Here is a 23620-nt window from a genome sequence, read left to right as displayed (position 1 = left end):
CCCACACATATTTTTAGCTCAGCAAATACGTTTCCAGAGACTTTTAAATTATGAATGTCTCATAAAATCATGTAATATATATGCCTACATGTATATATTTATTTACAGCAGAAGCTTGTTAGGTAAATATAACAACAATAAAATTGTTAGGAATTAAGTTGTCAATAAAATTTCATATGAACATGAAAATGTTTTCATTTCTACAGCTGGAATTTTTAAACAAGCATATATCATAAATGAAACTGAAAACCAGTTATTTGCTAAGACAGCACTCTTTTCTTGACCAGATATTTGATTAATTCTTTGTTTTATTTATCCACATAATTGTATTTGTAACACACTAAATCTACAAGATTTTGACTTTGTGGCAACAAGTATAAACAATTAGAAACACTTAGTTGGGGGTCTCTGTATATGCTATTTGGGTAAGAGCATGCAAGCATGAGAACCTGAGTTTGAATCCACAGCTAGATACGGTTACTCATGACTGTAACTCTGCAGTGGATTGGGCACAAATAGTCAGATACAGATTGGTCATCAACTAAGCAGGCCAGCAAAAACTGGGAGATTCTAGGTCGCTGAGAGACCTCAAGGCAAATGACCATTATATGGCCGGCAGTTATATAAGGAAGTCACCCAGAGTCCTTCTGTTGCCTCCAAATGCACTTGCATAGGTAAGTAATTTGCATATTCATACACATTCAACACACACACACCATTCACACAATGAACAGCACACAGAAACAGCTTTTTTAAAAGGTAAATAGATGTCTTATTTGACAAATTAAAATAACAATTTCACTGACACACATTACAGCATTTTTATCACTTTATACCCTTAGTAATTAATATCTGCCCAGCCTAAAATTCTATACTATGTCAGTCCCATCAATTACCAAATTTAGGTGCCAAAATTAAACTCAGAAATATGGAGCCAAGAGTACTTGGTTAAGTAGATAATATTTATTTACACTGGCAGATATAACACACAAATTTTTAATCAGGTGATTGTGATGATATATTAATGATTTAAAAAAGCCACTGAAGATCAAAATACAAGCCTAGCTACAGCCATAGAGGCCAGACAGTCGTGGTACACACATGTAATCCCAGGACTCAAGACAGGAACAAACATATCTCTGTTAGTTCAAGGCCATACTTAGGTACATGAATTTGATTCAGTCTAAAGGAGAAGCACCTCACACAAAGGTGACCTTAGCACTTAGGATTCCATGCCTTTAATCCCAGCACTTGTAAGGCAGAGATGCAGGCAGATCTTGGTGAGTCCAAGATCATCCTGGGCTACATGATAGTGAATCAGAGCTCATGATTTTAATTCCAGATTTGAGATATATAAAAAGAAGAAACAAGGGTCTCATGTGAAATCTAGTTTCCAGACAGAGAAGGCATAGGATTGCAGTCTCAGACTTGGTGGAGAGCAGTGAAGTCAGTTTTGTACTCCAAAAATGTGTGAAGAAAAGACAGCCCTTTCAGTCTGAGGTAGAAGTAAGAGCTACTAGCTGGCTGCTTTGCTTCTCTGTCTCTGGGATTTATATTATTTGTGATGCAGGGGATAATCAAGTTATGTTTAAGGAGAGTCTGTTGCTTGCTCTTCAGAATGTACATTTATTAAAATCACCACTACAGTTAACTTCTCTTGCAGAATTTCAATATATCCAGTTACTTCAGCATCAAATATTCTAAGTGCAAATCAGGAATCAAAAAATCATTGTACACAAGTACTTAAAAACAACAACAACAACAAAAACTTAAAAGGAAATGGTAATATTATCAATGAATAAAAATCAAATAATATATATCTTTTAAGTAGGTCAAATTATGTATTTTACTATGTTGACATATTGTTTAAAGACTAGATTGCTGAATATAGTTAAACAAAATTAAATTATTTTCACTAAAATTAAATTACTCTGGGCACTGTACTTAAACTTTGTGGCCAACCAGTAACACTGGTTCCAGAAATTCTATTTTCCTCTTTAAAATTTTGTGTGTGTTGAATTACTGGATTCTGCTAAACAATATCTGCCTGCCACAGTGATGACATCAGAAACAAGATGATATGCAAGAATCTGTTCTGAGATCTTAGATCATGAAGAAAACTGGAAAATTTACTTAGATAATTGATTTTTACTGCCTTCAAATCTTCTAATGTGTATAAGACACAATACTTTTCCATTATTGAATAGTTTCACGTGTCTTTCAAAATTCAAATTCTTCAACTTTAGTTTGAAATGGTTTTGCATTTTGTTAAGGTTTATCTCATACATCATGCATGTGTGTCTTCCATAACCTTCAAGTACTTGGGATTACTATATTTTACATTCTTTTTATTTAATGTACTAAAAAAGTTTTTTCCCATACCCATCCCAGTTCCCCCTCCCACACCTCCTCCCGCTCCCCCACCTTCCCATCATCCCAACCTCCATCCACTCCTCAGAGAGGTGAGGCCTCCCATGGGGAATCAACAAAGTAAGTCACATCATGTTGATTCAGAACCAAGGTGTTCCCCATTTATATAGACTGAGCAAGGTATTCTTCCATAGGGAAAAGAGTTCATGGACCTGGGGTGGGGATTTATTTCTAATGTAATTTAGGATTATTAAAAACTTTTTAAGTTGTTAGTTTCTCATTATTTCCAATCTGTGTGACCAGCAAACATTGTGTGGTTCCCCTTGTTTCATATTTCTTAAGGTACATTTCTGGGCTATACCGTTCCAGGGGAATGGTCTACTACCAGAGGTTCTTATCCTGTGGGTCCTGACCTTCTGTGGGAGTCAAATGACACTTTCACTGGTGTGACCTAAGATAGTCAACAAGCAAAGATATTTATGTTATAGTTGATAATAGCAGCAAAATTAGAGTTACAAAGCTGTAATGAAATAATTTAATGGTTCGGAGTTTCCACAACATAAGGAGCTATAGTAAAGGGTTGAAGCATTAGGAAGGTTGGGAACCACAGTACTACACCTTCAAAAAATGTGTGTTTGTTGTTGAGAATAATATTTTAACATTTCAGCATCATCACACTGATATTGCTCTTAAGGGCTGATGGGGGAAGTCCTTCTGTGTATATGTTGCTCTACTGGTGATTAATAAAACACTGTTGACCAATAGGGAAGCAAGATAGGTGGGACTAGGAGTCTAGGAGTATTCTGGGAAACAGAAGCACAGTCAGTCATGATGTAGGATGCAGGAGAAGAAAGAGGTCCGGCCACTTTTCTCTAGTAAGAGAAGACCACATGGAAATACTTAGATTAGCAGTTATGGGCTCAGAGATAACTAATAAGAAACCAAGAAAATGGCCAACAGCTTCATAATTAATATAGTGTCTTGTGTGTTAATTGAGGACTGAGACAGCGGCAGGACCCAGGCTGCTGGTGGGAAGAGTATATGTTACATATGGCACCTGTACTTGAGGAACACATTTCCACTTAAGAAAAGGAATTTTTAGAACAGAAGAACAGAGAGAAGCATGGTTTCTTGGTGGCAGCCTTTTTCTCGGGTAGGCTCTGTTTTGCTAGAGATAGGCAGAGACTTGCTCAGCCAGTGCTGGAGGTAAACATACACCTGCCATCTTGGAAAGACAGCAGTTAAAACAGCCATAGTTTTTAGCAGATAAAAGACACATGGGCAGAAATGCATAAAGACTTACAGTACAGTAAGATTCAGATGAAGTAAAACTTCTAAAAGGTTTACAATGTGTTTAAAAATATGCACAGGCTTGGGAGAGAAAATGAAACAGGATAGGGGTAAAAGAATTACAGAAGCTGGACTATGGTGACACACCCCTTTAATCCCAGCACTCCAGAGGCAGAGGCAGGCAGATTTTCACAGAGAAACCCTATCTCAGAGAGAAAATAAATAAATAAATAACTTGGAAAGAAATAAAGTAATAATAATAGATAAATAAAAAAGCCACGTAAAGATGGAAAATACACAGAGAGTTTGGATACTGTATGCTATTGTGATTTTTAGTTGTTAAGTTGCTAAGGAAGGAACAACTGCTGAATATACTTGATTATAAATGCTGCTGAATTAATCCAACTTATATATTTTGAAAATGCCTTGATTTTAAAATTTAAGTATAAGGATATGTTACTTTGGAAAAGCGATTTTATTTGTGTTTCCATGGAAAATGAAAAGCTGTGGATTCCTTCCAGAATTCTATGGTTTGATGAAGCAAAACCTCCTGAAGCAGTGTCCCAGGCAGGCCAGTATCAGAAAGAGCTGGGACGATACAGTGGTACAGATTACAAAAACAAGGACTTGACCAGGTTTCTGTGTTTTGTCATGATCCCCATGGTATGGACAATGCCCCCAATGAGCAGGAAGCAGTTTGTAATGAACAATGCCCACATTCCTAAATATCATTTAAAAGTTTGTTTTCATTTTGCAGGGTTGCTTATAAAGGGTAATGATCACAGTCAATCTCTTTCTAAAGGGAAAAAATAGAATATAATATAGAAATGAACACTTTGTATTGGTATGGATTTTCACTTTATGATACAAATTTAAGGTCAATTTTGTGATATGTATATTTCTCCTCTTGTTTAAGTATTATGTTTATATTGATCTTTTAAAACATAGCGCATAATTAAATACAGATTATAGATAGTTACTTTTAATAATCAGAATTTATAGTTAGGTTTTTTGGGTTTTCTAGATATGCAAAGATATATTTGAGATGGATAGATATTCTTCAAACCTTCAAAGACATACAGAATATATGGCATTTAAATGGTTTAGGGTTTTTCATGATAGTGAGGCACAACTGCTCCTGACACACCAATTACATCTGAGAGGAAGATGGGCATCAAAGAAACTCATTATGGAGTTTGCTTTCAACATGGTAAGATTAGCAATTTGGGCAAGAAACTGCTCTTTCCTGGACTGTTTAACTGTTGCTGTATAAACTGGACATGCAGGACCCACAGGAAAGTTACTGCTGAACTTGGACAGTCCTACAGGGTTCCCGCTTCATGGAAGAGTCTGAGAGACATTCTTTAGGACACAGAAAAATGACTGACAAGCTGCCAATGCAGACAGACAGTTTAAAAGTTCCTGCTTTGCTGAGAAGTCTGCCAGACACACTGTGGCCTATGAGCTGAACATGGATGCCCCAAAGTTACAGAGGAACTTCGTGTGACTGTCCATGTATCCAATTGTCTCTGTCAATTCTAGTGATTATATATTATCCTTCTTTGGTTTTTGATGGAGTTGAAGACAGCTAGTTATAATTACAGTTTTCCTTAGTTATGATAAAAGATAAGTTACATATAAGACTTTAGACTCAAACAGATAGGATAGATGCTACAATACTTTCTTTAAATCTTGCTAAATGTTAATAGACTAAATATTGTATTTATAGTACTTGCTTAATAACTGCCTTGTTATATATTTTACTATGTTAAAGTTAAAACCTTTCTTTTTATTTAAACAGAAAAGAGGAGATGATGGGAGAGTCCTCCTGTGTATATGTTATCCTATTGGTTGATTAATAAAGCACTGTTGGTCAATAGGGAAGCAAGATAGGTGGGACCAGGAGTCGAGGATTATTCTGGGAAACAGAGGCACAGTCAGTCATGATGTAGGACACGGGAAAAATAAGATGTCTGGACCCTGTTCTCCGGTAAGAGAAGACCACGTGGAAATTAGCAGTTATGAGTTAATAATTAAGTCAGAGCTAACCAATAAGATACCAAGCAAATTGCCAACAGCTTCATAATTAACATAGTGTTTTGTGTGTTAATGAGCATCATTTAGCTTTGATTTTTTTTTCTTCTCATTAGCTGATGAAGTATGTTTTAATATTCCATTCTGATTTTACATTTACCTATATCCTTATCATTTTTTATTTTGCCATGTGCATTTGATACTTTATTACTAAGACCATGTGTATTTAGGACTGCAATGATTTGTACAGTACTGTCCCTATTATTATCTGTAGTTCTCAGTTTTACTCTTGGTAACTTTCTTATAAAAAGAGAGTTGTCTCTTTGAGAGCTATTCTAGTTTTCTTTGGTACTTTTTAGCAAGTTCTCTGTCCTCCAGTCTGAAAGAATTTTCCCATAGAATTTCTCTAGAGAATTAGTCCATTGTGCTGGAACAAGTCTTGGTGCTTTTTATAGAAGTAGAGTTTTTCTGGGAATGTTACTGAATGATGGCATTGGATTTCCTGGAGGTCAGATGCTTTGTACCCACCTAGACATGATCATAGCTGTGTTGTAGGTAGAATTTCTTCCTTTGCCTTATATTTCCTGTTTTTCCACCCTCAGAACTTGTCAGTGATTTTCATTTCTTTTAACCAGGTGAATGAGCATATTCTCTATCGGGAAAGTATACCTCTCTGGATGTTTCTTCTGTCTTCCCAAAATTTGTGGTGACATATTATTTTGCTAATTCAGTTTCTTTCATAGTTCAAAATAATTCTGTGCTTTTGTTTGTCTACATTTTTCTCAGTGTAAGTATTAGAAAGACAGTTTTTATATTCAAGACTTTGAATCTAAAAACAAATGTCTAAGCAGTGGCTGTTTAACTTGAGACTTCTATGGCAAAGTCATATCAGCTCAGTGACAGTACAAAGATAATGGATACAATGAAGTATACACAGATTCCGTAGATCTTTTAAGAAGACAGTCTTAGCATTAAAATACAGTGTAGCTAAGACATCACTAGTGAGTGAGACACTCTCAGGGAATAAATTACATGATAAGGGCAGGAGACCAAATTAAAGATTAATCCAGGTCATGATTAATCCAGGGTTGTTTTCTGTATATATTACAAACTTTACTATGATACATATATTAAAACTCAGAGTTTTATTAATGAGATATCAGTGAGTTTTCAGAATCATGATAATTTATGTGTTTCGAATTGTTTTTACCAATAGTATGTGGAGGAAGATTAATTAGGGTCAAATGAGTAACATAATTAAGAGTAAGTTGAAGAGTTGTTATACTAATGAGGAGCCATAGATTGTGAATTACTTTAGAGATTGGATCAGGGATTCCCAATATCACTGATTGGAAGAACAGTGAGGAGTGCTTATTACCTTATAGACATTTGCTGTTAGTAGCTTTTTTAATGCTGTAATAAGACAACATGACCAAGACTACTTATAAATTAACACGCACACACACACACACACACACACACACACACACACACACACACACACATGTGCACGTGCGCATGTGCAAACGAGCAGGCTCACATCTTTTTTTTTAAATTTACTACAATATATTCTGATTATGTTTCTCTTTCTTCATTGCAACCAAGGTCCTGCCTATTTCCCCACCCACCTAAACATACACCCTTTCTGTCTCTCATTAGTATACAATTAGGCATCTAAAATAATGCTAATAAAATAAAAATAGACAAAAATAAAAAACAACAGGCCAACAGAAAAACAGTAAAATTAAAAGCTCAAGAAATACACATAGACACAGAGACATACACATTCACACATACGCACAGAAATCCTTTAAAAACACAAAAGAGGAAATCATAGTATATACACAAAGGACATGTAAGGTTAAATATAGAAAAAGAAGAAACATAAAAAAGTCTCACACATTTTAAGACAAAGAATTTTCAAAATGCAATTGAGTTTGTTTTGCAGTGGCCACCCATCACTGGTCATAGGAGCCAGGGCCTTAAGGCTCTTTCATCCTATTGGGTTACCTTCTCTAGCTTCCACATCAGGCCATTTGCCTTGTCTCATTCTATCTTGTTTTTTTGTACTAGCAGTGGGACTCAAGGTCTCCCAGAACTCAAGGCCCTATGCATGCTGTGACAGTCTCGAAGTTTATATGTGCTAGGCCCTGCTGTATTTAGATGGCTCTGTTTCCTTGGTGTCCTCCATCTGCTCTGGTTCTTACAATATTTCTGCCTCTACTTCTGCAGAGTTCCCAGAGCTTTTAAGGGGGAGGGGAAATTTCATGAAGGCATACCCTCTAGGACTGAGAGCTTCAAGGTCTGCACACTTTCCAGCTGTGACTATCTGTATTTATTCTTCTCATCTACTGCAGGAAGAAGCTTCTCTGACGATGCCTTATCAAGATGCTGGCCTGTGAGTATAGGAGAATTTTGTCCGAAGTAATTTGTTGTTATATTCCTTTAGTAGAACAGTAGTATTTGAAACCTAATACAGTAGAAGCTTCCTAACATTTATACATATTATATGGTGATGTAACTGGGATTGCCAAATAATGGGAGAGATGGACCCCCCAACTGGATATTTGCTATCATCAAATAATGTCTCCAGTCTTAGGCATGTGTTACATCTAAATAACTTATAGGCCAAAGGGGCCCCATGGGAATCCACAAATGACTCAAGCTATTGCCCAAGGGCAGTCATTACTCTCCACAAACTGAGGACTAGGCCCTACTGATGAAAACAACATTATTAGTGGGAAATACACATGTAGTGTCCCAGAATCTTTTTCCTTTACTTTAAGACAACAATCAATCACTACACATGACTGAAATTATTCAATGACAGAAAATAACACATTATTGTTTATTATCTCACTGAAGAAACTATGACAATCTATGAGACCACTGGGAGTGGGTCCAACATCTAACACTAATGCACAAACTAAGTTAGTGGAGCCCATTCTATGTGGAGAGATACCTTGCTCAGTTTAGACACAGAGGTGTAGGGGGAGGAGAATACCTTTGCTCTGCCTCAAAGTGATGATGTGATTTACTTAGTAGACGTCCTACCAGAGGCCTTACCCTCTGCAAGGAGCAGATGGAGGTGAGGAGTTAGTGAGGTGGGGGGAGCAGGAGAAGAGGAGGGACGTGTAACTGGGATTGGAATGTAAAAAATAAATCAATAAGACAAATTAGCAAAAGAAAGTGATATTCATTATATTGGTTAATACAAATAAATCCTGTTTCCTAGATGAGCCTGGAATTAAAAAATATGGATTATTTTACAGTCTTTGAACTTGAGAAATAATTTGAAATGTAGCACAATCTAAGACACAAAGAATGTTAAATGAAATAACTAAATTCCTCAGAATTAAATAAATTCACATATATGTCATTGAGTCATCAGATAAACATGCATTTACTATAAGGCTTTTTAAAATAAAAGAATCACTTCTCTATCATAAGGGTGAGGGTATTCATACACACCATGTACCATGTCTTCTCTCAGTTGACAGATCTCAACTGCTTACATAATGATTAGGGAATGGAGCTGTCATCTAAAAAAGACTTTCTTAGACGAGAATCCATTGGTTTCTATCCTCCTTCACAGTTGAAGGAATGGCTGACTCCTTTATGCCTCCCTTTTATTACAACCAGAAGGACAGATGTTCTACTCTTAGTGGTCATTTACCTGTGGGTCAATGAAATAATTATCAAAAGAACATCTATGTGAATATTCTTTTAAAGAATTTAAGATGAACCTGCAAGTAAGACTGTGAATTATAGGAAGGGTGCTTTCTATTGTAAGTGTTATGTTTGCAGGAGTTATTGATTTATTCTCAACAAAAACAAATTCATGTTGATAACACTTAAAATGCATACTGCCATGCTTAAATAAATCATTACAAATAGAGATATGATTTATAAAGAACTTAAAAATTATATACTGTGCTCTGTGTGTACTCATGTAAAAACACAATCTTTTCAAAAAATACTTTGCTTTTCATCAATACAGTAGTCTGTGCTGTAAATTTTATAAATTATCTTTTTCTTATGCTGTAGATTTAATACAGCAAGGTGATTTTTTTGTTTGCCTATAAAATGTGTGTTTGCAGATAGACACATGTCAAACTAATATGTATATAAAATATTCATTAAAATATGTACAGATATATGAGCTTATTCCTAAATCATAAATCTTACTTCAGATATATATAAATAAATATATATATTCATACAAGGCCACTAACATTTACATTGTTCAATTCCTAAGGATGTTAGCTTGCCAAAAAATTTATAGAAATAACAATATATATTGTCATTATATATATATTAACTATGACTAAGTACTGTTGAAAAATATTGAATATGAATGTATTATTTCCATTTTAAAACTCATAGAGTTAATTGACAGTTCTTTAAACCATCTAAATTGATATATGTATGATTTTTTGCAAAATGAATTACCATTTCTCATTATTCATATGTCCCCCAAAAAGTATTCTATAGTATCTCACAGAAAGAACAAGTTCACAAATTCATAAAAAGGCATGCCAGGTGATCTACTTAGGATAATTATTGCAAAACAATGACAAATGCTGACTGAAATCACATGTCTCAATTCTACCCATATCTCTGTGATCAAAAAGACTTTAAAAATACTATGCTGATGCATATAATATTCTTTAGTCTTTTTCTGTATTTATGATATAGATATTTGTTTCAATGAACTGAAATTTGAAGATGTTTAAGATATTTCAAATATATTTAACAATATTTTCATAATTCATAAGTATATTCCTTTCAGTTTGTGCTTGTTATTCACAGTGGATATTGCTGGAATGAACATATTATCACAGCATGTCCCCTGGGTATCTACTGCTAATTACTCAAGTGACCTTCTGAATCACAAAGTCAAAATGTCAAATTAACACTTGCATTGCATTTGATGTACATATCTGGCTTATAAGTGCACGATGTAGAGACTGCTTACCAGTGCACCAAATAAATCCTGATTTCCAGTGCTATGGTAAAGGCAATTCAATGACATGTTTACAAAGTAAGGCAATAGAATCATTAATAAAAATCTTCAAAATATGAGATAAAGTCTACAGAAAACAGTCAGATCAACCCAATTACAAACATCTTGCTTCACAAAAGAAAAGATTCTTAGAGTTCATACCTCACAACAACTTAAAAGGAAATGTTATAGCTAAGAAATCAATTGTTATTGTGCAGAATTTGATAAAAATGATTACTTCACACCTAGGGGAAAATACAGTGAAATCTGTATGGGAACAGAGATTATGACTTGCTGGGTAACTTTAGTTGGCAGTTATACTTCTAAGTATGGTGCCATTTTTAGTGTCACAGACAGCTCACACGAGATATTTTACTAAAAGAACAAAAGACATCTTCTTTAGTTGGATGTGTTTTGCTATTTCCCTGCCATTGTAAGGTGGTGACTAAATATATCCACCCCATTACAAGTCAGAACACAGAAAAATTCACAGGAATTTTTATTTCAATGTCTCTGTGAAAGATGGGGCTTGTGAGGTAGGTGAAAAATTTTAGTCATCATGACATTGAAAAAGAGACAAGATCTCCCAGTGGGATGCTAGGTCAAGTGTTGCCTCTGATTTTAAAGCAAGTCATTTTAAAGTTAAAGACTTCATTAGAACCTTTGAAATCCAAAACTTAATTTTTATGTCTTTTACCACCTGGTTAACTGGGAAAGTTCCTGAAAAGAATTTTTTTCATTCAAATGCTTGAAGTCAAAAAAGGACTATTACAAAAGTTACCCTCAAATATACACAATATTTATTACATATGCTTGAATCAAATATAAAGTAGGATTGCTGTTTCACCTCTCTTTTTCTTTCTCTGTCTCTACCTCTCTGCTTATTCTTCTGTCATAGATCTTAATATCTCAAAAGTGTTCATTGCCCCTATCAACTAGGATAATGTAGATCAAAACAACTTTGAGATTTCATCTTTCCCCAGTTATAATGGCAATGTTCAACAAAACAACTGACAATAAATCTGTCTTTTCATTAGAACTTTCAATTATTCCTATGAAATAAAATCACTTCCTTCTACTGGTGTCCAAAACACACAAAAGGTTGGATAAATAAAGGACAATCAAAACAGTGTGGAGTACTTGATGTTTAATGTATAAGAAGGAATCATTTCTAGACCTAAAATTTTATATTGGAAGGAGATAATAGAGTGAGTTGAAATAATTCTGGCTACTGTATAGGTTTGTGTGCTGTTTGGAAAGTTATAACAACATAGAAAATCATGGTCTTATCTGAATACATATTAAAATGCAAGACCAAAAATGATAACACCTGCCAGTAAAAAAAGGATCAAATGTGGCATAGATGGTCTTTTGAAGATTAGAATGTATTCTCTTGGATTCTCTCTTAACCAGTATTCTTTGGAATGAAGAGAAACCCGTGACCATGATAAGTCATATAAATTAAAACATTTAATTAGAGCTGCATTATAGTTCAGAGGTTTAGTCTAATATCATTATTACAGGAAGCATGGCGACATGCAGGTGTAGGTAGTGATAGAGAGGTAGCTAAAAGTTCTACAAATGAATCAGAAAGAAGCAGGGAAAGGTGGCGACTGAACTGATCTTGAACTTCAAGACTGGATACCCCACACCCCAACCTAAAAGATACACTCCATCCAACAAGGCCACACCTACTCCAATAATGGACACACCTCCTAAAAAAGCTACTCCCTGATGACTAAGCATCCAAGCATATGAGCCTATAAGGAGAATCCTATTCACACCACCACATTCCATTCCCTTGACACACAGGCTTTTAGCCATGTCATAATGCAAAATGCATTCAGTCTAATGTCAAGTGTCCCTATAGTCTATCACAGTCTCAACAATGTTTAAAATTCCAAAGTCCCAAATCTCTTTGGAAACTCCTGGCAATCTCTTAACTATAATCCCCTGTAAAAGCAAACTCAAAAGGCAGATCACATACTTAAAACATATAAATGGAACCTAATGTACATTACCATTCTAAATGGGAGGAAACGGAGAATAGGGGTGAAATAACACACTGACACAACACCCAAACCATCTGGGCAACCTCCAAATTCCACATGTCTATGTGTGATGCCAAAGAATTCTTCAGATCTCCTACTTCCTTAAGTTTTGTTAATTACAACACACATCTTTTGTTGGTTCCAAACTCAGTCTGTAGCATTCCTCAACAGGAATCCCAGGACACTAGTGTCTCCGACATCTTGGGGACCCCAACACAATTCAGTCTTCCCTTTCACAGTTTTATACAAAAAGGCCTCCCTTGGCCTCCATGCAGGGACATCCTTGAAACACTACTGGCTTCAGCTTTCACAGCCTCAGTGGGAGATTTCACAACCCCATTCTGTATCCTTGACTCTAAAGACAGAACCACATGGCTGAAGCTGCCAACTTCTTCTGCTAGGGTTTTTACAGTCATTATTATTTGTAGCTGTGGTGGCACGCACAGAGTAAAATGCATATTTGTATATTCAAAACCACAGTAGTCAGGTGGAGCAACATGAGCACCTTTTCCAAAAGCAGCTTAAACCCATCATGCTTTTGAGCTTTTACTCAACTCTTAGTTGTAGTATATTCAGAAACCTGGCTAGTTACCAAATATGTTGACCACATTCAACCACATGGCATTTCACTCACAATTTAGGATGCTGGGAGTTAGAGTGATACTCCTTACTAGATCTAAATGAGAGAAGATAATGTAAAATAGGAGCTATTCAATTTTTAGTTTGTTATCAATCCCTTTAATTTTAGCTTTCTTTCTTACACAGAATCTTAGAGTCATAAATCTTTGCAATGGACTATCTTGCACCAGGTTCCTTTTAGACTTCCAGTGCACCTGTGTGAAGAAAAGAGTAGGTATATTATGCCAGAGAGCAGTAAGCAGGTGCTCACTAACATCTCATTAATGTAGGGTATGGGATAGTCATGTCACAGATTACTGGATGTAGGGACCTTCCCTGAGGAACAAACTCTGCCTAGACAGCATGATATTTAAACTTGACCCTCGGGTTGGTGGGCTAACTAATATCAAATTTCATTAGTAAATAAGAAATGTCTTGAGTTTCCAGTATCAGGTGCTATAAACAGTGTGTATGCTGCAGACTAGGGTTAACATAAGACCAAACATAGGAAGAGTCTCGAGTGACAGACAGGTGCTAATGTCAACCTTAGGCTTTGTTGTGGTTCAAAAGACTTGATTCTTGTGCCAACTAGACTTTTTTCCAATACATAAGGAAGAGAAATATGTTTAGTCAGATCAAAATTTGTTATATGTATACAATTCAAATATAAAACATTAATTATTGCCTAGTAATATCAAGGAATTTATAAATGTCTAAATTGTCATTTGTTTTTTGTGTTGTAAAATCCATAGTAAATACTCAATAAAAACCAGACTGCTGCCAGATAGAAACAAATTGGGTACGAAAAGCAACAGGACTTGCAGGTGCCACTATGTGTGTGAGTATATATTGGTATTTTAAACTCACAATCTGTTTGCACATAGCAGCAGTTCCAGATCCTTTGAATACGGCACATTGTCAGTCCACCAGATTCGTTATTTTCTTATTCTCTAGAGTTTCCTTCCTCCCTTTTAGCTTTAGGATTTCATTCAACACAGCTTTTACTTTGCATCTTTTCCTCCCACATTTAGCTATCAACACTATCTGCTGACTTCATTCAAATGACCTATATGAGTCACAATGAGAAAATTTTACAATTTTAGTGATGAAGACAGTGAATACAAGACTCAGGTAATAATATGCTCAAAATTAAAATGTAAATTAAGGTTTATTTACTTAAATAAAACTTTTACGTCTAAAACTATCCTTTCTCTTCAGTGCATAATGAATGACTTCTTCAAGTGCCTGACACTGAGATGCCCAACCTCGAAGTAGAGTATAGAATAAACCAACCAATAGAAGAAGATTTACCAGGTAAGCAATGAAAATTAATATATATTTGGTAGACACGATCAGCTATACAACAAACAAAAGGAGGATGGAGATAACTATGGCATTAATAGTTAGCCACTCATAAAATTATCATTACACTTAATTATCAAAAAGCTGTTACATATTCTCATTCCTACCATCTTGTCAATAAAGTATAGATTGCATGAATAAGAATGATGAGTTAGATATGTGATACAAGGCATGTTTTCATTATTTATTCCAAATAACCATTTGTAATTTTAAATTTCATAATAATTGATTTAATTACGCCTACAATGAATGCTTGTAAGATACAAAGACAAAGGTACTTGCAAAAACATTCTACTAATTGAGACCAATGAGCCAACGATATAAGGGCAAAGATAAAGCCGAAAGTTCCTAGTTCATTTCCTATTAAAGGGCACATCTGAGATTCAATGCCATATCTGTGCACTAAAATATTCCTGCTGCTATTATTCCTACCTATGGGTGATTAGATACTTTTGAATTACAGCAAAGTCATTATGTTTCTATCATTGATCTGATGCTTTTGTAATACAGCTTAAACAGTGAAGAATTATTTCTTATGATTTAAAGCAAAAAATGGGTAAATCCAGATATTTCAGTGTAGGGTTCCAGATGCTAGACAAGTTGCCCTCACTCTTTAGCATACCTGCAAAGTGATATAAACAAGCTGAACTTTTAAATGAATGTACATTAAGAAGATTATTCATGTTATGAATTGATGTGCTAAAGCAAAAAAGTGCAAATGGAGGGGGGTGAAGATAGAATACAGAAACTATGAACACCTCCTGGTCTTTCAGAGGAGCTAAATTTGTTTCTCAGCACCACATGGGGAGACTCACTTTGCTTGTAACTCCAGCTTCAGAACCCTGAAACCCACATGGATACCTGTATACATGTGGCACACACTCAGGCAGACACATATACATAAATAAAAATAAATAAATAAATGAAATAAATAATTCCTTTAAAATATATGAAATATGACTGTACTAGTGTCTTCTTTCAATTTCTTTTTATTTTGAAAGTTTCACATATTTAGTCAATGAAATGACTGTATAAAACCCCCCAATCCACACTTCAATCCCATCCATATCTCCCCAAACACCTACTCATAACTCATTTTTTATATCTCCTTGTTTTGTAGCTTACTAAGTCCAAAGAGAACTGTCCATATGCTCATGTATTTTAAACCCTTTGATGAAATATCCATTTCTGCAGTGGCCTAAGTATACTGAAGGGAAGAAGTTTCTGTGACCAAGGTTGAGATTAGATTAATAGTATAAGTATAGATATAAATATTTAGCATAGCCCTGTAAACCAGGTCCTTTGTGCACATGTTATTGCTGTTAGCTTGGTGGTTTTGTGGGACTCTTAGCAGTGGGACTGCATGTATCTCTAACTCTTCTGCTTGCTTTTGGGATTATTTTATGTCTGTTGGGTTGCCTTGTCCAGCCTTGATATGAGGGATTTTGCCTTACATTATTATATTTTGTCATGTTTGGCTGTTCTCTCTTGAAGACCTGCTTCTTTCTGAAGGGAAATAAAACAGGGGTGGATATGAGGGAGAGGGAAGGTAGGGTGGAGCAGAAGGAGTGGAGGGAGAAGAGAGAGGAGTCAAGATGTACGGAAGAAGAATTTACTCCCAATGAAAACAAGAAAGAATGTTATGTGATATCATGGCCATTATCAAAGTAAAAAATAATAAGTTCTACTCTTAGGTCTAGGAACTCTAAGTCATGGAATTTTGACTAGGGTTACAGTACAAAAACACACAATTTTACTATGGGTCATTCCTCAAGTCCAAACAGAAAATATTAAAAAAAACATAATAATATTCTTCAATTTTATAACATGGCAGTTTTATATACTACTTTTTAGATAATACTTACACACATACATTTATATAGTATTTTATAGTAGTTTTCAGATAAAAAAGTTATAATTGATTTTTTTGTTTTGTTTTGTTTTTTGTTTTTTTGGGGGGGGGTTTCGAGACAGGGTTTCTCTGTGGCTTTGGAGGCTGTCCTGGAACTCGCTTGGTAGTCCAGGCTGGTCTCGAACTTACAGAGATCCGCCTGCCTCTGCCTCCCGAGTGCTGGGATTAAAGGCGTGCGCCACCAACGCCCGGCCTAATTCACATTAAGCCAAAAAATAGACTAAGGTTTTTAAGGTGTCTTATATGGCATCCTTTATTAATAACCATGAGAATGGAAAGAACAGCCTCCACAAATTTTTTTTCATATATCATTAATAGCTTTAATAATATTTATATCAATGCATTTTCTTTTCTCTGCAGACAACCAAACTTTTCTTACTTAGTATAAATCTCTGCTCTACTAATTTCACCAGTTAGATGATTAACTTTCTTTTTAGAACTAATAATTTTTGTTATATCTAAAACTTACAAAGGGCATTAAAAATGTCTTCTTACATTGTAGAAAAACTTTATTATCAATATAGTTCTATTAGTTATATAGCTATAGCAAATCATTAATATATAACATCTTTTCCCTTATGCCTTATGCAATATATATATATGTATATATATATTACATCAACAATTCTATGAATCACACAAAAGTTAGTCTTGTGTTTACTTCTTTAAAATAATGAAAATTTTCTTGCTTTCATGCTGCAGCTAGCCTTTCTCTTTCATGGAAGCATCTGTAATATATCCCCAGACTATTGTGATGTTCAGTTCTTTAAATTACAAACATTTATTTACCTGTCATGCTGGGCCTTTCCACTCTGAGCCTATGGAGTACAGAAAATGAATGTAAGTCATGTTTTTTGTAACTCACATGATTGTGCATATAATAGCTCTTTGCTAAGTTTTGATTAATGAATGGCTCAACAAATGCATGCATGAATGGGAATCAGTTTCTATCCTCTGCTGAGGGGGTTTGTTTTACATTTTTATGAATTTTAAATTGAACTGGAATTGTCACAAAGAATTAAGTTGAACCAGCATTGTCATATGGGAATTAAGAGATTATCTTTTTCAAGTGGCATCTACATGGAGGCATAATATATATAATTTTATGTTTCCAAATAGTTGTCTTTTCAGCAAAGCTAAATTGCTTTTATACTCTTTAAACTTATTTTCATTCATAATTCATTCTAAATTCAATTTTACTTTTCAAATACACAAAATGATTTAAGGATATTAAATATGATAGTGCTAGTTATTCATGGGCAAGGGGATAACAAAGATGTGAAATTGATGTTGGTATGTTGCAGAATGCTGATAATATTTTGAATGGTGGTAACATTGAAATGTTTCTGTAAAAGGACCACTATGTTTAGTATACTTACAATGTATAGACATTTCCATAAAGACTATATATATAATTAAACCCAAGGTTGGTCTACCTTCAGCCGTTGAAATTTCTTTGCTTCTACTATCTTCTGTTTTAGAGAATTGCTACTACCATCAGTTTTTACCCTGCTTTATCAGAAAATGTAAATATATAAAATTTTGATTTCAGCATTATATATGTCTTCTTTCTGTGATAAAATGCATTACTAAAGATTTTTAAATATTAATTTTGTTACCACACAATAACAGACTCCTAGAATAAAGAGACAGAGGGTTCTTAAACAAGTAGCCACGGTTTCCAACTTCAAATTACTTTTCTAATGTATTTCTCATTGCAGAATAAAGGCAAGGTAACCTGATAACAATACTAATTATATTATAAAATTTAATTAAATATCGAAGGTAACAGTCACCATACTGTTGGATTAAATAATTAAAATGTTGAAAAATATGTCATGTGTCACGTCACTATAGTTGGGAAACATGAACAAACATCAACTTAACCGCATGGACTGAAGTTCAGATACCACCAATGGACCTCTTTGTCAACAAGTTTAAGCGTGACTGCTGATAAGAGTGTGACTGAGGGATGCTTCCAAAGACAGCAATGTTTCAAAGACCTGCCTCACCAGAACCTACTATACATGGGTTACAGAGCATTAAAATTGCACACCTGAAGCACACTCGCACAAATTGCATACAGCTTAGCAGGTTCACGATATCTTTTCCAGGCAGCTCAATGCATCTCAGCCGTTTCTAGGCAGATTGATTTGTCTGAGAGTGTCTCTGAGCAGTCCTCTCAGCTTATATATGTTTGGGGAAGATTACTTACTTTGTATCCTATCTCTTTAAGAAACTTCCCGAAGCTTTTGACTTGCTTACTTCCTGAACCTAATGAATTCCCCTATATAATGGAACATTTCTCCTCCCCTTTTTACATCCCGTGTAGTATGTAAGCAGCATTCACAAACAATGGATTTTTTTCACAGTCCCTTAGCAGTGATTTTCTTTTCGGGGTTACATATCAGATATCCTGCATATCAGATATTCATGTTACAATTCATGAGAGTAGCAACAAAATAATTATATGGTTGAGGGTCACCACAACATGAGGAACTGTATTAAAGTGCCTGCATTAGAAAGGCTGAGAACAACTCTCTTAGAACCTTCTGTTACTTACCTTTAAAACATCTTGTGTTTTAAGGAAAAATTGATACATAAGTATATACCACAAAACTAAATCCATCCTTTTAAAATTAGCTAGCAATTATTAAATGCTTATTATGAAACCTAGAGGTTCTATTTTTATTTTGTGAAAATAAATGTCTTATGGCTTCATCATTTAACATCTGTTAAGTTTTAAAATATTATTTTCCCATTTTAAAAAATTCACAACATAAAAAGTGTAATCAATTTTTAAAATTAAATGTATTTTTGCAACATAGATAAGTCCCATTAAATATAAAAATTTGGTTGCATTTTATTTCAAAAAGTAACTTTGCATGGATGTATGGAACACATATGTATAATAGTTATTTATTTATGTAAATCATATAAAATATAAGGATTTTGAAGCCTGTTAAACATTTTCAAATAAAATTATCATTTAAAATTTAAATAATTATAATTAAAGTGTTTATAAATTTCTTCACAAGTATATTGTATTATTTCTATTAGAATATATTAGAAGGATGTACCATAGTTCAATTACCTAATCCATTTACACAAATACTTATAAAACATAATTATATTTATAAGCTATATTGGTATTGGTTATCTATATATTAATCTATGTTGGAATCACTGATCATTGGCTCATGAGAATAATTTCTTTGTTAAAATTTCAGTGTTTTCAATTCATAGGTAAAGTAATTTATTACATGAAACATACTGAAAGTTGCAACAGAAGTTATCTAACAAAATCATGATATTGAGGCCTCCATTAGTTTAGAAAGAGTTTTGTTCAAATTTTCATATTCAAAGATCTGAAATTCTAAGCTAATATTAATGAATTACTTTTAATGTTTTAATTTTGATGTGTGTCTGTTCATGTCCATGGAAACTAAGAGATAGTACAGAATTCCTGTGAACTGGAGTAACAAGTAGTTTTATGCCCCCTGATGTGAGTGTTGGGATCCGAATTTCAGTTCTCTGACAGATCAGTAAGCACTTGAGTCAGATAAGGCACCTCCTCAAGTCCCAAATCAGAGCACTGAATGCTATTTTACATATTTACTTCTTCTATGACAGACACTGTTGGAATAAAGGAACTGATGTTTATATAATGTTCCCAGATCTGTACTCACTAAAAGCATTATCTAATTATGACCCTTCTGCTTTATCTTAGTAGGTATTTCCCATAAGAGATCATAGAACAAAGGTTATTTTGCAGTCTTGCAAGTCTACTTTATAAGTCCACTATATCTCTTCTTTCACATGTGCAATAATAGAGGGGAATATGGAGTACAGTATGCACAAATACAATTACACAGAAGTGTATTTTTCCTCTACTGTTAATTTCACATTTGAGTTTAAACTACTGCAGCGAAAGACAAATGTTAAAGGCATGTCTGTATAACTCATTATTGTCTGGAATATAACCATTGAAATTACCTCTGGGATCAATGAAGATAGGTCACAGGAGTACGGTAAGCATTTTGATGCAAATGGAAAGAGAAAGTCTTTCTCTAGTGTGAAAGAACCAATGAACCTTAGCTAAGAATGAGAATCTCCTACTCACACACATTGTACATGTCTTGCATCTCTTCTCAGACTCTGTCCAGACTCATTAGTGTGGAAATTGCAACTGTCAGTTCAGATACTGGAGAGCAGCAATTGTGTGTGCTTCTTTCCACCTTCCTTCCTATACCATTCAGTGGTAATCTCTGCACTCGTCAATTTATGATAAGAGGAAAATACACAATCTGGGAGTCCATTGAAACTACTGAAATCTTCACCTCTACATTGAAATAAAATTTATTTGATTTAACTTTTGTGACTAATTTTAGGTAGGAGTTAGAGCCTGTTATTATTAAACCTTTTCCAGGAGAGAATTACTTTTCCATCTCTAGGAGTCAAATCAATGTAATTCACTTTTAAAAATAGATGTCATGTTTAAACCTTTAGAATGGGGTACTGCAAGTTTTATTCTCTGTTAAAGGTTAGACCATATTGCTTACAGAGTTTGCAATCTTTCCTTCTAATGTTTCATGCTTTATAACCTAAAGGCGTTGTCCTTAAAACATACTGTACAAATATGAAGATATGATTGGATAAGGAATGATTTGGGAGTTAATAGGTCATCCCTCCCACCCATTCTTTCCTCTCCCCTGTTAGCTCCTTCATTCCCTTTCTCCCTTTTTCTCTTTAATTCTTCTGAAGATGAAACTATGTATATGTTAGGCTCATTGATTGTGAATGAGTGGTACCTTCATCCTAAAAGGTTTAGCTTTTAAATGGAAATAAATTATCATTATAGAATCCCCAAGTTATTCTCTCAGATTTAATCACTTTTTGCTTATATATTCAGCTTATATGTTCATTTCTCTTCATTAACTCTGGTACAGTTAGTCTATTTTGCATGTTCTATTTGACACACTCTTCAACTTCTATATATTCCTTAGAAAACCACTTATGTTATCTATAAGATGAAGAAAATGTCTCTGTTCCTCATGATAGTATAATGCTTGTTACAGTGTTTTAGTTACTGTACTTCTACAACATCATTATTGCTCTCTGGGAAATCTAAGATAATGGATTAGAAAAACCTAGAACTCATGTACTTTCCTACGAGTGTCAAATTAACTCAAGAACAGCTAATTGTGAAATTAGTCACTCAGTTAGGCTGTTTATTAAAAATGAATAGATAATAAATTAACATGCATTTTACAAAAATACATAAAAATAAAACATATTAGATAAAATCTACATCAACTGAAAGAAAGCATACTGTGGGGTTCAGCAAACACCACAGCCAGCAGAGTATGGATTCAACTGAGGCAAGAAAGAAGTTCAGTTTAACATAAGTCTGTAACAGATGCTGGCTCAAACTTCAAGAGTCTGACACTAAGAAGTTTATTTTAGGCATATTTAAGTACAGAATAACTTGGAAAAATTATTTGGTTCCCCTGTGTATAATAAAGCTTAAAGCATGACTATCTCACAACTCTGTAAAGCATATGCGACATCTCCCAAAAAGATAGGTTCTGTGTTAGATTGACTGCACCATTTGTCTTTACAATACTGGAGTGGATCTGGTATAGTCTTGTTTGATATATACAGACATTGGAAAGGTCACTAGGCCTTTAGTCACCTAATTCCCAGCCTTCTATATGAAAAATGGAAAACACAATTCTTTAAAGAGACAGACATTTGTGTTTAACATACCTCTTTTTACTGGTGGCTTTTTGTGACCACAAGGATCTCTGGGCCCCTATAGCCTATTATTGTGGGAAAATGACAAGAAAGGAGAATCAAGTCATATATAAATCAAACTTATTAGAATGTCAATATATTTATTAATCTTTATATTATTATTAATCAACAAAAATGTCAAAATATTATAAAATCATGTTTTTGAAACATGGAAACAAAATAATTGTTATTGTGTAGTCCCTTATAAACCAAACTTTTCCTTCATAATCAAGGATAAAACAAAAGCTTCCCAAAGGAATCATAACCAGAAGGAATTCAGCAACACACAACAACATTGGAAAAGATACATACAAGGAACATACACACACACCATGAAATAAAATAACATAATCCTAACAGCAGAAGAGTAAAGTTCACCAGAAGAATAAATAGGTAAATGAGGTTTAGTAAAGAGTCAAACATGGAAACTTTCTACAAGTTTTTCATGTGAGTTTTTCTAATTGTCTTTTTGATCATATGCTCTGCTTAATTGTTTCTCAACAATGACCCTTGAATCGACAATCTCGGTGTTAGCTGAACTACTTCATCTATGTGCACCACGCATTACTGTCTTCTGTTTTATGGTGAAATGTGCAATTTTGATAGTGCTTCCCTATCTACAGAAGCTATTTAGATTGAGAATTTAACTCAGGTGTATAGAAATCAATAGGAATAAATTATTCTTTGGAAGTGATGTTGTAGCACATTAGTGTTCATTATTTCACTTATATTTTATTGATGTGTTAGATCGCTACAGTTTCATGGTTTATCTTCCATATCTGATATGAATGTGTCTTTCACAATCCTCCAACATGTTAGCAGTTTCTCACACATCTAGTGTAATAATCACAATATTATGAAGATAGTGAAACACACCGTTATGTTAGATGGTCAAAAGGTCCAGATCTTTCCAGGTTATATTGAAACTTATTGAACCACAGACCATCCTAGAATGTAGTGTAGAAACATGTTTGAAAATAGAAGTTGAACTTGGTGACTTATAGATTCAAACATAGAAGCATACCTACTCATGTATTCTTGACTGGAAACCTGTCTTCCTTTATTCTGAGAAGATCTTCCTCTTTGACCAATGTGGAGCTACAAGAAAGAAAAAAAGGAGTGGTGAAAGGGAACACAACCTAACAAAACAGGTCAGTCAGAATCAACTGTAATGATCAGAAT

Source organism: Mesocricetus auratus, unplaced genomic scaffold (assembly GCF_017639785.1).
Source record: "Mesocricetus auratus isolate SY011 unplaced genomic scaffold, BCM_Maur_2.0 Super-Scaffold_6730, whole genome shotgun sequence".
NCBI classification, from domain to species: domain Eukaryota; kingdom Metazoa; phylum Chordata; class Mammalia; order Rodentia; family Cricetidae; genus Mesocricetus; species Mesocricetus auratus.
Note: the sequence above shows the minus strand (reverse complement) of the source record.